This window comes from Cupressus sempervirens, chromosome 1 (genome assembly GCF_028749045.1).
Source record: "Cupressus sempervirens isolate cs-2001-9-10 chromosome 1, ASM2874904v1, whole genome shotgun sequence".
NCBI lineage: Eukaryota > Viridiplantae > Streptophyta > Pinopsida > Cupressales > Cupressaceae > Cupressus > Cupressus sempervirens.
In genome coordinates, this window is record NC_143118.1 from 173,377,199 (window position 1) to 173,392,770 (window position 15,572).

At 36.6% G+C, this 15,572-nt stretch overlaps 1 pseudogene across 1 annotated transcript in view; it reads left to right on the forward strand.

Annotated features, from left to right (window-relative positions):
- Nucleotides 1-5,400: 5,400 nt before the first annotated feature.
- The window catches only part of LOC149576693 (uncharacterized), a 47,275-nt pseudogene continuing 37,103 nt past the window's right edge, over nt 5,401-15,572 (forward strand). Inside the window, exon 1 of the transcript XR_016362066.1 lies at nt 5,401-7,174. The product of XR_016362066.1 is annotated as an uncharacterized LOC149576693 (transcript). The remainder of the gene's footprint in view (nt 7,175-15,572) is intronic.

A 15,572-nucleotide genomic window follows, 5' to 3' on the forward strand; every position in this document is an offset into this window, starting at 1 on the left:
AATCCTTAACCATGCATTCATCTCTTGTGACATAATTAAGAAAAATAGTAAATGGGTAAAAACACAAACCTGTGTCACCCTTTTGTAAAGGAAAAGGCTAACAAAAGTATAAATGTTCATCTTCAATGACATAAAACTGGTATTATTATTTAGAATTTGAAAATGAAGTAAACTAATGAAATGTGTAGTAATCGTTGAACTTTAAGATTATAATTTTTAATAATTATTTGGAATAAGAAATGACATATTTTTCTATTTTTTATAGATAATTTTTTAGTTGTTAAAAAATGTTGAAAATTAGGGGTTTAGCCCCCACCACAAAACTATATGGAAACAAACTTATTTCCATTTGAACTCAGGCAAGGTTATCGATAGCACATTTCGCTAGAACAATCAAAAATAAAAATTAACTTTAGACCTATATTTTGTCTTTTATAGTGATTCAATCTTCAACTCACCCAAAATCGATAGTTTTCATCTCCCACTGTATTTTTCAAAACAAATATATTCTAACCAGAAGAAAAATTATGCATTCTAAAAGAGGACTCTCTCCTCTAGAATGTCATATAATTAAATTTTTTTTTGATATGATTTAATCTTTTTTTATTTCTCAAAATTGACATCTTTTCGAGTGTTAAAATACTTGCTTGTAGAATTTTTTAATTACAATATAATATATCTAATTAAAACACTATAAACTCTATATGAAAATATTCTTGACTTTGAACTCTATAAAATAGTGTTTATATTTTACTAAAAAAAATCATAAAAAATAGTAAGAATTATTGAAACGCCAATTTTTTGAAATAATTTTTTTTTTTTTAGTAATTGGATACAAACTAGAATAAAACATGCATTTACTGAACATTTTCAGCTGGAAAAGTGTGAGACCATATATAACTTAGCTCGAATGAATTTATTTAGATCATATGTTTGAGAAAAATTGATTTTTGGATAGAAATATTCAAATTCAGTGGTTATAATAAGTCAGCCTAAAAAGTGACACAACTTTGTACTTTTACCCAAACTTATATCTATTAGCGCGATCCTATACTTGCCAGTACCTTCTCCCTAATACCATAGATCTTGATTATGCTTTTCAGAATGAGCCCTAAAAGCTACCTTATGAAATTTCCATTGCCTCTCACTCACTTAAAAAGCAACCAAAAAATAAATGAGAAATAAATGTCATGCCCATTTTTACAAGGCAATGCTACCAAAATCCTAAAGCTCCTAAATGGTTTCTTAACTCAACTGCTCATCCTAAGCCACCAGAGCATTCATTAGATCTAGGCGGTGTGCTAACATTTTTCTTGCGGCCTCATTCAATAGAAAGCAACGCTGTGTTTAGCAGGGCAGATGAAAGAACAAGGCTGCATTTACAAGCCAGCTCTGTGCTTCCCTCTTCCTCTGCACTGCGATTAATATCCACTATAATTAGTTAAAATTGCTAGTTTTACATCACTATTAAAAGAATATGCAATCACATTTTGCCAGCGAAAACAGTTTGTCATGGAGGTAATAGGAAAAGCTCTTAATTTTTTCTTCAATTTGTGTGCCCTTTCTTAAAGAACTGTATTTTAAGGAAATCTCTGAACACATATAGTACGACATTGATAGATATAATCTGGTAGTAGTCCTGTCGAGCTGATCGATTATGTTGTGAAGAGGAATGCGAGAAGGGTTATAGTATTCCTTGCATATAATTCATAGTGTTTCTTTAATTAAAATTTCTTGTAGTTTCAAGGGCTCTGGACATTATTTCTGCACAGATTTTCTTTCGAACCTCATGAATAAACATGGCCGATAATGTGAGTGAGGAAGTTTTCTGGGTATGGACCGCACGTCTGAACACATATTATTTTTTGCATAGACTTTGATAGTTCACAATTTCGTTGAAGTTTCCAAAAATTCAATTTTTTGCCTAAAAAATATTTTTAGCCCTAGAAAAATTGGCATTAATTGTTGTTTGAAAATTAATTGAATTTTAACTTTAGGAAATGACTAGTCTTGATTTTAAATATTAAGTATAACCACCACCAAAACATTAGTTCCCTTGCCTATGTATTGGGAGAGACTAACTAGGGCTCATTCGTAGATGTATATGTCTTAAGAAAGATAAATCCAAGGTAATCAAGTGGGTAGAGGAGGTTTGGAAAATGCTGATTCTAACAAAATTTGAGAGAGTTTTCTCCACGGTAAGATTTTCCTCCAAAGAAGTGCAATCGAGGGTTCTCTAAAGTGTGTTATAGTCCATGAATTCTATTCCCTTTTACTTGTAGAAATGATATCAAAACTTGGATCCATGGAAGATTGATCCATATGATAAACATATATGAATCAAGTTAAATAATATACCAATGGAATATTGGATTGAAAAGCATTAGAGAATATTGGAAGATCTCTTGGAACCTTGGTTGAATTAGACTTGGGACATTGCAAATGGAGACCTATTTTATTATGCAAGGTTGAAGGTGGTTTCTATTAGGAAAATTCCGGAGAAGATGTTTTTCTAGGCAAGGGGTTCTTATTGGGTGCAACAAATCAAGGTTGAAGAGGATACTTTTTTTTATCTTTGTTGTAGGAGAAGAAATCACTCTACCGAAGAATGCAAATTACCCTAGAAAAATACAAATGTGTCATTTACCTAAAGATGCCCATGGGTCAGACAAAATGATAAATTGTGAGCCTCTCATCTAAGAGGTCTCATGTTGAGCCTACTCAATCTTAACACAAAATAATAATTAATCTAAGTTTTGACCGATTACTTATAAAATAAGTGTCACTTAATGAATGTAGGAATTAAAGTAGAGGTAATAAATATTTATATTTTTTCTAATTATTGTAAAATTAATTAGTTTATTATAATTAGATAATATTAATGATAATTAAATATCAAGAAATTCAATTATAATATTAAAAATATTATAGTTCCTTTTAATGATAATCCTAATTTTAATTAAATATATTTTAAGTAATAAATAAACCACATAATTATAATTATTTGTTTTTGTATAGTGGTAACAATAAATAATTATAATTATAGTTATAAATAGGTCAACAATTATAACTTATAACTTATAATCAATTTAAATACTTTTTTTTATTTGTATTATTTCTTAATCTTCATTGTTTTTTTGTTAATATATTTTTAATTAAATATATTTGAATAAAATTTAGATTGTCTTAATAACTTATTATTTTTAAGGATTTAAATGTGAAAAAATAATTACATTTTAAAATTTAGAGGTGGGAAAAATGGAATTGCACCCTACAAATGTGACAGAATAATGTCAATTGCAAATAAATTTTTTTCCCCAAAAAATGTATATAAGAGGTAAGCCAGTTTAAGCCAATCACATTAGTAATAAATAATTTTTTATAATTAAAAAATTTAAAATATTTGCATTTATACTATACAAGTATGCAATTATCATAAAATAATAAAAATAATAAATTATAATTGGATGATACATAAATTTTTAATCACTAATTAACACAAAAACACAAAACTTATTACAATAGTACTTAGCCTACGATAAATACTAAAAAGGTATCCATGCACCATCTAAAATGAGGGAGAAAATTAAGTAGACTCTAAATGAGATTGGAGACAATGATGTTGGTACCCTCTTGAAGTCTTTCTCTTAGCCACCTTCAGATCTGGCTCTTAAAACACAACTAACTTACATAAGTTGAGGGTCACACCAAGACAAAGCCTATTAACATAGTCTCTCAACTACTAGAAATCATCGTGGGAGTTGATGTAGCTAGGGAGACTAAAATGGAATCTTAGGATTTAGAAGACTATGAAGATGCATTGGAGATCATCGAGGAAAGACCCCTCTCTTAATCTACTACTAAGTGTACAAGAACAATGAAGTTTGATAGGAAAAATAAAGGAAAGGGTAGAAAATCATTAAAGGAGCTTCAAGAGGAAGAAGCTATTGCCAAAATTTTTACATGTATTAAGAAACTTTTGAAGAACACTAAGGGAGGGATCCTTTTATGAAATGTTTGGTGCTAGGGGGCTCTAAGAAGTGGCACTTGTTTAGTATCGATTTCATATGTTATCATATATTCTATTTTTATCTAGAACCCAAGTTATCAATCTAGGGCTCCAAGTCTCTTTCTTATCGTAAAAGTGGTTTGGTGTTGATTCTAGTGGGACCAGGTTTATGTAGAATAAGGAGATGCTAGTGTTTGATTTGTTGGAGTCCAATTCATATCAGAGTGCTTCCACTAATTATAGTCTATCCCTCATTTTATCTTTTGTGACATTAAGTGTATATTATCTTTTTTAGACAATCACAAGCTACCTTATGGATGGAATTTAAGAATTTTATTAAACGTTGAAATACTGTTATGTTCATCTTCAGAGATTTTAAGATAATGAAACCAATATGTCTGTTGGTTCAAGAATATGATATGAGAGATGGAGACTTATCCATGATTTCCTTTTGTGGAAGGTATCTATTTGTTACAATTGTATCTTAGTTCAACTTGATTAGAAAAAACATGTCAAGTCATTTGTAATGTGGTGATTTTGTCAGCAATGTAGGAGGTTTTCTTTCCTTGATTCTTCCCTCTCGATGCTCTTTTGAGAAAAATCTGTAAATGCTATGGTCTTTTATCTATATATATGTTCTTAATTTAACTATTAATTTTTATTATTTCTAAAACTTTAAAGTGGAAAAATAGTAAATATAATATATTAACAATTAGTTATTATAGTTAAATATTTTTAATAATAAAATATATTTAAAAATCAATTTCTATTTATAAGTGAATTCTAATAAATATTAAACATATGTAATCATTTATCAATTCTATATTTCTCTGCTCTACCCTCTCTATTTATACCTTATTATCTCCAACTCCATCTATCTCTCTGGCTTAATCTTTCTATATCCACTCCTCTCCATATCCCCTTCTTTTTCCCTCTTCATCTCCATTTGCTCCCTCTTGCTCCCTTTCCCCTTCCCACACATATTGCAAAAATAACATGATCTTATTTCTAGTAGAGTTTAATTATCTTCTTCATTCAAAGGTTTTGTTTAAATTAGATCTAGATCATTCAAAGATTTTGTTTAAATTAGATTTAGATTCTTATAAATAAATCCGCACTTATATTTAGATTCTTATAAATAAATCCACACTTAGATTCAATCTCTCTCAATACATAGATGATTTGAAACTATTATTTCTTTATATATATCTTTGTTACACAAATAACATACATCAATCTTTTAACATACCTATTACTTAATCTTTTAATCTTGTTATGCATAGCTTATTCTTAATCTTTTAATCTTGTTATGCATAGCTTATTCGGAGGAAATAAGATGCATACCAAAAGAAAGCATTCAAAGCATTCATTCATTACAGACAAAAGTACAATATATAATTCAAACAGCGTTATTATTCTCATTCAATAACGTGATGGGGTTTAAGGCAGTGTTCCGTCTATCTGTGATTATTAAATAGAATAACAAAAGTAAATTTATAAAGAAACGCAATTAAAGTCGGGGAATAAGTTGACAAAGTTTCGAATAGAAGAAAACGCAGAGAAGAAGAAATGTCCAATCTTCATACCGAGGACACGGATAGACGATGGCAAGGAAGATAGAGAGGTGGCGAATGGTTCCACTTCAAGCCAGCGATTGTCTCCATGCCTGCGAGTGCTCTGCAATTTCGTTTTTACCAAATTTTGACATCCGCAGCGCAACTGTTTTGAATTTGTATGACAATGGCGGCAACAGGGCTGCATTGTGCGATGACAATTGGGAAAACGCTGACTTTCATTTCGTCTTCTCACATCTCAAATGCAATGTCAATTGGAGGAAGAAGCATTGGGCGAAGACATTCCATTGGAATTGCAATCCGCGCAGAAGCTTCCGATGAGACCATGGCGGATAGAAGTGGAAGCATCGTAAACATCCCTTCAGAGTCGAAAGATAGCGACCCAATATATCAGTATCTTAGTAAGGATTACAAGTGGGGTTTTGTGTCTGATATCGAATCCAAATGCATACCCAAAGGGTTGTCAGAGGAAACTGTGAGGACAATTTCCGCTAAAAAGAGTGAACCTCCATGGTTGTTGCAATTCAGGCTAAATGCCTACAGACAGTGGCTGAAAATGAGCGAGCCTAAATGGTCTGATAATACTTATGCTCTTATTAACTTCCAAGACTATTGTTACTACTCTGCGCCGAAGCAGAAAGAGCAGAAGCAGAGCCTAGATGAGGTGGATCCTCAGCTCCTTGAGACTTTTTCAGAAATTGGGGATTCCTCTGACTGAGTAAAAACGACTGGCCAATGTTGCTGTGGATGCTGTTTTTGACAGTGTTTCCTTTGCTACAACACACAGGAACACCCTTGAGGCTGCAGGAGTAATTTTCTGCTCCATCTCTGAGGCAGTTCATAAATACCCCGATCTCGTGAAGAAGTATTTGGGTAGAGTTGTGCCCCCTGCTGACAACTTTTATGCAGCGCTCAATTCTGCAGTATTTAGTGATGGGTCCTTTTGTTACATCCCCAAGGACACCGTGTCGCCCATGGAGATTTCTACTTATTTTAGGATCAATTCAATGGAGACCGGTCAGTTTGAGAAGACCCTTATTGTGGCCGATGAGAGGAGCTATGTAGGTTATCTAGAGGGATGCACTGCACCTTCCTACAGTACCAATCAGCTTCATGCCGCAGTTGTGGAGCTATATTGTGCCGAGGGTGCCGAGATTAAATACTCCACTGTGCAGAATTGTATGCCGGAGATGGGAATGACAATGGTGGAATTTACAATTTTGTAACTAAGAGGGGTTTATGTGATGGAAATAGGTTCAAGATATCTTGGACACAAGTTGAGACAGGGTCTGCAATTACTTGGAAGTATCCCAGTGTGATTTTGAAAGGAGATGGTAGCATTGGAGAGTTCTATTCTGTGGCCCTCACAAATAACTATCAGCAGGCAGATACAGGGACAAAGATGATTCATGTGGGAAAGAATACAAGGAGCAGGGTCGTCTCGAAAGGTATCTCTGCTGGTAACTCAAGAAATTGTTACAGGGGACTGGTGCAAATACAGCCATCTGCTCACGACTCCGGAAACTTTTCACAGTGTGATTCGATGCTCATTGGTGACGAGGCAGCTGCAAATACCTACCCTTATATTCAGGTACTCCTGGAAATTCTGCTGTTATACATTGCAAATATTATTGAATGCATTTATAGTCCTGGGAATTACTAGTTATGTTTAGTGCATGTCATCGAACAACCTTTCAAACTTGGTACAGATTAATCTTTTTATAAGTCAACTTTGGCTGTATGCAAGCTGGAAGGAATTCCTCAATTTGTTCACATCATAACTCCGATGGTTGATATTAAAAGGAAGCCAATTGCGGAAACACTTCCAAATGCTAAATCTAACAAGAATGATAGCGCAGAAAAATTCTTTCAAAACCTTGACTATCGCAAATTAGATACACACATAAATTGGATTTAAAACAATACACACATAATACTAGATATACACGGGAAAACCCTTTTGGAAGAAAACCCATCACTCCAAAGCCAGATCCAATTGTATTATCAGCAACAAAGCAGTTACAATACAATTTCAAGACCCAATGTTCTCCAAGATTAATCAGCTGTGATATCTTAATCCATAATAATTTCGTCAGCATAACAATGCTCTTCAAATACTTATCTCTCACAATTTTCTTCAGCAATACATTGTATTTATAGAGTTTTAATGTAAAAGAAAACTGTTTCTAAAACGTCTACATTCAATGTATTCACAACCTATTTCTAAAAGCTTCCTTTATGGATAACTCTTGCATAAAATACAAATCCAAGAGACTATGCCAAAAGATAAACTTTCTAATTTTTACTCAAAGCCTATCCTTGTAGAAGATTTGGTCCTATCAAGCATCTTTGTGAAAATGAATAAACATTGACCAATGAAAGATCCTAAGGTTGAGTCACCTTATTCCAACAATCTCCCACTTGACGAACACTTTACAGGAGGCTTTGTATCTCAACTTAGGCCCCAAGGCCCATGGAACCAACACACCATATAAATCTCTGAGTGCTCACTGACTTTGTCAATGCATCTGCAACATTCTCCAAAGTAGCAACCTTTTCCGATTTCACCTTTTCATCTTCCACCATATCACAAACAAAATGATATTTAACAGATAGGATATTTTGTATGAAGATAGCCACCGGTTTTCAATGTCCAATGCCAGGAAGATGAAAAGCCCGTCGGATATTTATGTGGGGCAAATTTGATGGTCACTTTCGTAAAAAACAATGGTGATGGAAAAGATGGCCAAACCCTTTGATTTTTGTACTCGTTAGTCCTTGCGTCAAAAGACAGTACAATGATCTTATCACTTTGTGAAACTGGCGATGATTCTTTGAACAATTTAGGTGAGAGAAATTATCGCTATATTCAATGTATTGTCAAATTGTAATGTCCCCCTCATAAAATAAATAAATGATCAAAACTTTGTTTACGGGCCGATTGATTTAGTATATCTCAGACCCATTTTTATTTTATTCGCATTTGTAGGTGTTGCCATCGGCTCTCTTTTAAATCCTCAGGAGTTCCTTCAAAGGGTATTTAAGTACGACATGTAGGAAGTTGTGAATACATGATTTGGATTATTTCTTTGTATTGTAGAAATTTTGTATTGTTCGCCACTTTGGAAGTGGAAGATCTTCCCTACTTGGCTATTCTGGTTTCAGTGGGATTCAACCCTCACCCTATTCCATCTTGTATTACTTTGCTTCAGATTTGACACATCTAGAGCACCATCTTTGTTTTGCAAATATAATATTTTTGGGTTTCGACAATAAATTGTTACATCTCTGTGTTGGCATACGCTTCTATGTCCAACCATTATTTGGTGCATTTGGTGAATTATATCTTCCCCTTGGCATCTCCAGCACACTTTCTTCGACACATTCCTCAAATAGTATCGTGGCATCAAAACTTTCCCTCGAGAACTTTCCCTTGAGTGCATTTCCCTCGGGCATTTCCCTCGGCATGTCTAGCACACTCTCTTTGGTACATTCCTCAAACAGTACCATGGCATCAAAACTTTCCCATGAGCACTTTCCCTTGGGTGTCTCCCTTGGGTACGTTCCCTCATGTGCTTTTCCTTAGATACTTTCCCTCGGGCACTTTCCCTTGGGAGTTTCCCGTGGGTACTTTCCCTCGAGACTTTCCCTTAGTCACTTTCCCTCGGGTGTTACTCTTAGGAACATTCCCTCGGGTACTTTCCCTTGAGTGCTCTCCCTCTAGTACCTTCCCTCGAGTGCTCTCCCTCGGGCACAATTCTCCTTCGGGTTGAGTTTCCCTTTGGATCGAGATCCTCTTCGGACTAAGATAGCCTACGACCAAGATCATTCTGGGAACATTACAGTGGTATCCGAGCGAGTGATCCAGCCATCTTGTGGACAATGAATGGAAGTTTATAGCTGGAAACAAAGGAGATCTCACTCAATTGATAGAATGGTAGATCAAGAACCCACTCCTGCTGAAGTCATAGCACTACTGAGGGATCTTTCACAGAATTAGGCACATATCAATGATACTCAACATCTTATGGAAGAAACTCTTTGAAAATTGGCGGAAAATAAGATATTTGGTGAACAAAATGGGCATAGTGCCGATTTGGTCTTGTGAAAGACAAGTCTTCATTTGGCACACTCTCGATCCTCCATGCCAACCTTTGCTCCATGAATGGAGGTACCGCATGGAGGAAGGCAACCAACCTTTGAGAAAATCCAAGAACAATTGAAAGAAGACTGGAAGCATGCAAACTTAGAAGAAGATATATCCTACAAAGATTGTGTGGAATTAAGAAAGTGATATTATGGAGGTGGAAACCTAGGATACTTTAACGACAACCTTAGAAGGAAGTTGAGTAAAGTGAATTTATCACCATTTGATGGATCCAGATCCATATCTGCCTAGGCATGGGTAATGAAGGCCAATACTTACTTCCAGCTCAATGCGATGCCAAAAGAGGAAGAAATTAAATTTGCAACACTCCACTTGGAGAGAGTCACGCATGAATGGGGACATCATGACACCATTACGCTGGGACATGACCAAGTGAATACTTATGCAGAATTCACTGAAAGATTGATGGACCAATTCGATGGTAAAGATCCGAAACTTAGTTTTTGAAGAGTTGGCGCAGTTCAGGAAAACAGGTTCGACCAATACAATACAAAGTTTTAGAAACTCTCTATTCTAGTTACAGACATTTCTGAAAGGAGGCAGATAGTACTCTTCATGGACAGACTAACCAAACCACCGAGGAGTTAGGTTAAAAGCTTCAATCATTCTACCCTTTCAGAGGCTATCAAGAAGGCACAAAGTATGGCATCATCTTCGACATCATCCTCTTGAGGTTACTTTCACTCCAAACCACCATTGGTTTCAAGGGACAAAGATAACAAACCTCTGCCCAAGAAGCCTTTGTTGGGCGAAGCTACCAGAGAGGAACTCCAAAGGAAGAAATTATGTTTCAATTGTAAGGAACTGTGGGAGCTTGGACAAAGATGCCTCGGTAAGGGGAAAATACACTACATTGAGGTCGTGTCTAATGTTGATGACAAAGAGGAGAATCTACCCATAGGGGGCAGTTACCCATAGGAGGATTCCAAAACGGTTAGCTTGAACTGTACGGAGAAGATTGCCGCACTAGTACAACATGGAATCATCGCCTTGGCCAGGAGCCCGAGATGTACAGTATTCTAGGTACAGGGATCCCCTCAAGAACAAAGGGACATTGTGATGTTAGATAGTGGAGCCACCCTAAATCTTATTAACTCATCTTTTGTGAAACATAGAGGTGTACCTATAGAGGCTTATGTAGGATTCCAAGTCAAGGTCGTTGGAGGAACACTTTTACCCTGCATGCACCTTGTTCCTCAACTGTGTATCACCATGGCTGATCACACAATGAGGGAAGATTTCTTTATAGTAGACCTAGATGGTATGGAAGTCATTCTGGGTATACAATGCATGGAGTCACTGGATGAATACACACAAATTTTCAAGCATATGGACTTCATTTTTATTGTATATGGAAAGAAGGTTGTTCTTAGGGGAATGGCCAAAGAAGGACCAAAGGAATTTTTCGCTCAACAGATGGAGGCCATTTTTAGCATGATGACATTGTGTGGGCTGCACACCGCTTTGTTTTGGTAGAACAAATAAAAGGGCAATGAACATATCAATATGATGAGCTTTAGGCCATCTTGAATACACATGATACAGTTTTTTGCAGATATTTCTCCTGGCATACATCCCCATCATGGTTTTGAGCACATCATAGAATTGGAAGCTGATGCCAAATTAGTTATCACTATGCTGTACTGCCACCCCAAAAAAATTCAAGGATGAAATTAAGAAGACAATCCAGGAGCTGCTCCAAAAGGGATGGATTCGTCCCAACACTAGCCCTTTTGCATCATCAGTGGTGTTGGTGAAAAAGAAGGACGGGACATTACACATGTGTGTGGACTATTGCGTGTTAAACAAGAAAACAATAAATAGATACCCTATCCCTAAGAATGATGAATTGTTGGATGAGTTGCATGGTGCAGTTTATTTCTTGAAAATAGATCTCCGTTCTGGATACCATTAGATCAACATGCAAGAAGATGTGGAGAAAATGGCTTTCCGTAGTCACTACAGGCATTATGAGTTCCTAGTCATGCCCTTCAGATTGAAGAATGCACCAGCTACTTTCCAGTCCTACATGAATTGCATTTTCAACAAACAGATGCTTAAGTTCTTGTTGGTATTTTTTGATGACATCCTCGTTTACAGTAAAACATGGGAAGAACATCTAAAGCACTTAGATGAAGTTCTTGAAATGATGGATGCACAGTCATTTTTTGCCAAGCAGTCAAAGTGTAAGTTTGGGATGACGGAGATATTGTACCTAGGGGCATGTTGTTAGTAAATACGGAGTTCAAGTTCACTCAGAAAAGATTTAGGCTATCCTTGACTAGCCCTTGCCAAAGTCACTCTTAGAGTTAGAGATTCTTTGGGTTGTACAATTACTACAATAGATTTGTGAAGGGTTTCTCTCAACTTAGCACCCTTGATGGACTTGACTAAGAATTGATCCTTCCAGTGGAATGAAAAGGCACAACATACTTTCGACAGGTTAAAGGAAGCAATGAGTACTTGCCATAGTAATACAGGGATGTGTCCCCCCCACTTTTTGCCCCATATCTTAGAGACTTGGACGCATTAGGGACTCTATTCCCCCATCCCCAGTGGCACCACCAGATTCTGCCACCTCCGCCAACGATGGGGGACGCTTTGATGTTGAATATTTGCTGATTCAATTATCTATGTTCAATGTTCTAATTCAATCCAATGTTCAAGTATTTACTCTTTTACATCTTTATATCTTATATTGCAATACATCTTTTCATAACTAGCATTTAAAGTACCATATGTATATTTATATATAAATACACGCACCATCATCCCCCCACCGTCCCCAACTTAAGGCTCCTTTGTACCCCTGTCCCGGAAACTTGTCCCCCTACCCCCTTGGGTGGTGTAACTATGGTACTTGCCTAGTCCTGGCTTTACCCGACTTTACTCGGCCTTTCATTCTGGAGCGTGATGCTTCTGGAGAAGGCATTGGTGCCATACTGATGCAAGATAAACACCCGATAGCCTATGAGAGTCATAAACTTACACAACTAGAGCACTTATATTCCATCTATGACAAAGAAATGTTGGCTATCGTGCACGCCCTAACCAAGTTTCAACAATATTTGGTGGGTGCCAAGTTTGTCGTCCGTATTGATCATAATAGTTTAAGATATTGTGATATTGCTATCAGGATTTTAACTATGTGATTTTGAGTCAAACTCATTGACCCATGTTTCATGAGTAGTGATTCAACATGAATCCATCTCTCATGAGAATAAATGGAACACTTAGCACTCATTGGATCTAGGTGATGCTCACAAGGGTGAAGCACTGGGACTTCCCAGGAGGTCACAGGGGTGATGCTCATGAAACATGGGTCAATGAGTTTGACTCAAAATCACACAGCTAAAATCGTGATAGCAATATCACAATTTGACTTGCTGTGGAAATTATTTCCAACTTATCAATTGATGAGCTTAAGGAGCTTTCTAATGAATGGTTCATAAGGCACAACATTGGGTGAAGGTTTTGCAAATGAGGTTGCAAGCTTTGGGTTTAACCATGGACGAAACTCCATAGTTAAGCGTGCTCAAGCTGGAGTAGTACTGGGATGGGTGACCTCCTGAGAAGTCCCAGTGCTTCACCCCTGTGAGCATCACCTAGATCCAATGAGTGCTAAGTGTTCCATTTATTCTCATCAGAGATGGATTCATGTTGAATCACTACTCATGAAACATGGGTCAATGAGTTTGACTCAAAATCACACAGTTAAAATCCTAATAGCAATATCACAATTTGACTTGTTGTGGAAATTATCTCCTACTTATCAATTGATGAGCTTAAGGAGCTTTCTAATGAATGGTTCATAAGGCACAACACTTAGTGAAGGTTTTGCAAATGGGGTTACAAACTTTGGGTTTAACCATGGAGGAAGCTCCATAGTTAAGTCAAGCTTGAGTAGTACTGGGATGGGTGACCTCCCGTGAAGTCCTAATGCTTCACCCCTGTGAGCATCACCTAAATCCAATGAGTGCTAAGTGTTCCATTTATTCTCATGAGAGATGGACTCATGTTGAATCACTACTCATGAAACATGGGTCAATGAGTTTGACTCAAAATCACACAGTTAAAATCCTGATAGCAATATCACAATTTGACTTGCTGTGGAATTTATCTCCTACTTACCAGTTTAAGATATTTTCTAGAGCAATGGGATCTGAACGAGAGGCAACAAAAATGGGTAAGATTCAGGCTTTTGATTTCGACATTGAATATGTGAAGGGAAAGAATAATGTGGTTGCAAATGCTTTGTCAAGAATACCCACCATCTGCTTATTGTCTTAGATTTCAGCTGATTGGAAAGCACACTTATTTGTGGAATATTCTAAAAACACATTTGCATGTAAGCTAATGGATGGTGACACTCAGGACGATCAATACAAGGTGGTGGATGACATCATTTACTATAAGGATTAGATATACTTAGTGCTTGAGTCCAAACTGAAGTAAAGAATCCTGAAGGAAATACATGCCTCACCCTTGGCCGAACACCCAGGGTTTCTCAAGACCTATAGACAGCTCAGGGAGAAGTTCTTGTGGAAAGGACTTAAAGATGATATTTTATAGTACGTACGAGAATGTGTAGTATGCTAGCAAAACAAATCCAATCACACCTTGCCTGCCAGACTATTACAACCCTTGTCGATACCAGAACAGAAGTGGGAAAGTATCTCTATGGATTTCATCATCGGACTTCCTAAGGTAAATGGAAGGGATTGTATCTTTGTGGTGGTTGGTAGATTGACAAAATATGCACCCTTCTTCGTCATCTCCTTAGATTTCCAAGCCATACAGGTAGTCGACTTATTTTTCAAAGAAGTTTTCCATCTGCACGGGTTACCTTGAAACATTGCTAGTGATAGGGAGGGTTGGTTTCTCAGTATCTTTGAGACAAAATTATTTTTGTTGGCAAGAACAAAGTTGTCGCCGAGTACCAATTACCACCCTCTGATTGACGGATAGACAAAGATTGTGAACAAGTGGTTGGAAGGCTACCTCCAGAATTATGTTTCAGGCCTGGTTTAAATGACTGCATCTGGGTGAATACTGTTACAATACAACTTATCACATGTCTATTGAGATGACATCCTTCACAACACTCTACGAGTATGAACCCCTTTCATTTATGGACATGGTTCTGGGTGACAGTCGTGCACCTAGGGCAAAAAACTGACTTGAGGAGGGACAAGACATTCTAAGATTCTTGAAAGAAAACTTACAAAGGGCACAAAATCAACAAAAGATCTATGCTGGCATACACCAAATTGAGAGAAGTTTCGAGGTGGGCGATTTGTTCTATCTCAAACTCCAACTGTACAGACAATCATCATTGAAGGCAAAGGGGAAAGACAAACTAAGGCCATGTTTTAATGGTCCTTACCCTGTAACTTGTCGTATCAATGAAGTTGCCTATGAATTTGAATTGCCAAATGGGAATTGCATCCATGTCTTTCACGTCTTCTTCCTGAAGAAATCTGTGGGGTAGAACATTGCAGTAACCACAGACTTTCCATCATTCAATGAAGAAGGGAAGCTCGTATTGGAACCGGTCGAGATCATTGATGTGCAGGAGAAAACACTACGGAACCATACCATGAAAGAGTACTTGGTACACCGGAAGCACTTACCATTGGACAATGCCACTTGGGAGGGAGAATACATTCTTCAGCATCTGGCATTGCATTTGCTTGAAGACAAGCAAATTTTGAGACGGGAGGACTGTAATGTCCCCATCATAAAATAAATAAATGATTAAACTTTGTTTACAGGCTGATTGATTTAGTATATCTTGGACCCATGTTTATTTTATATGCAT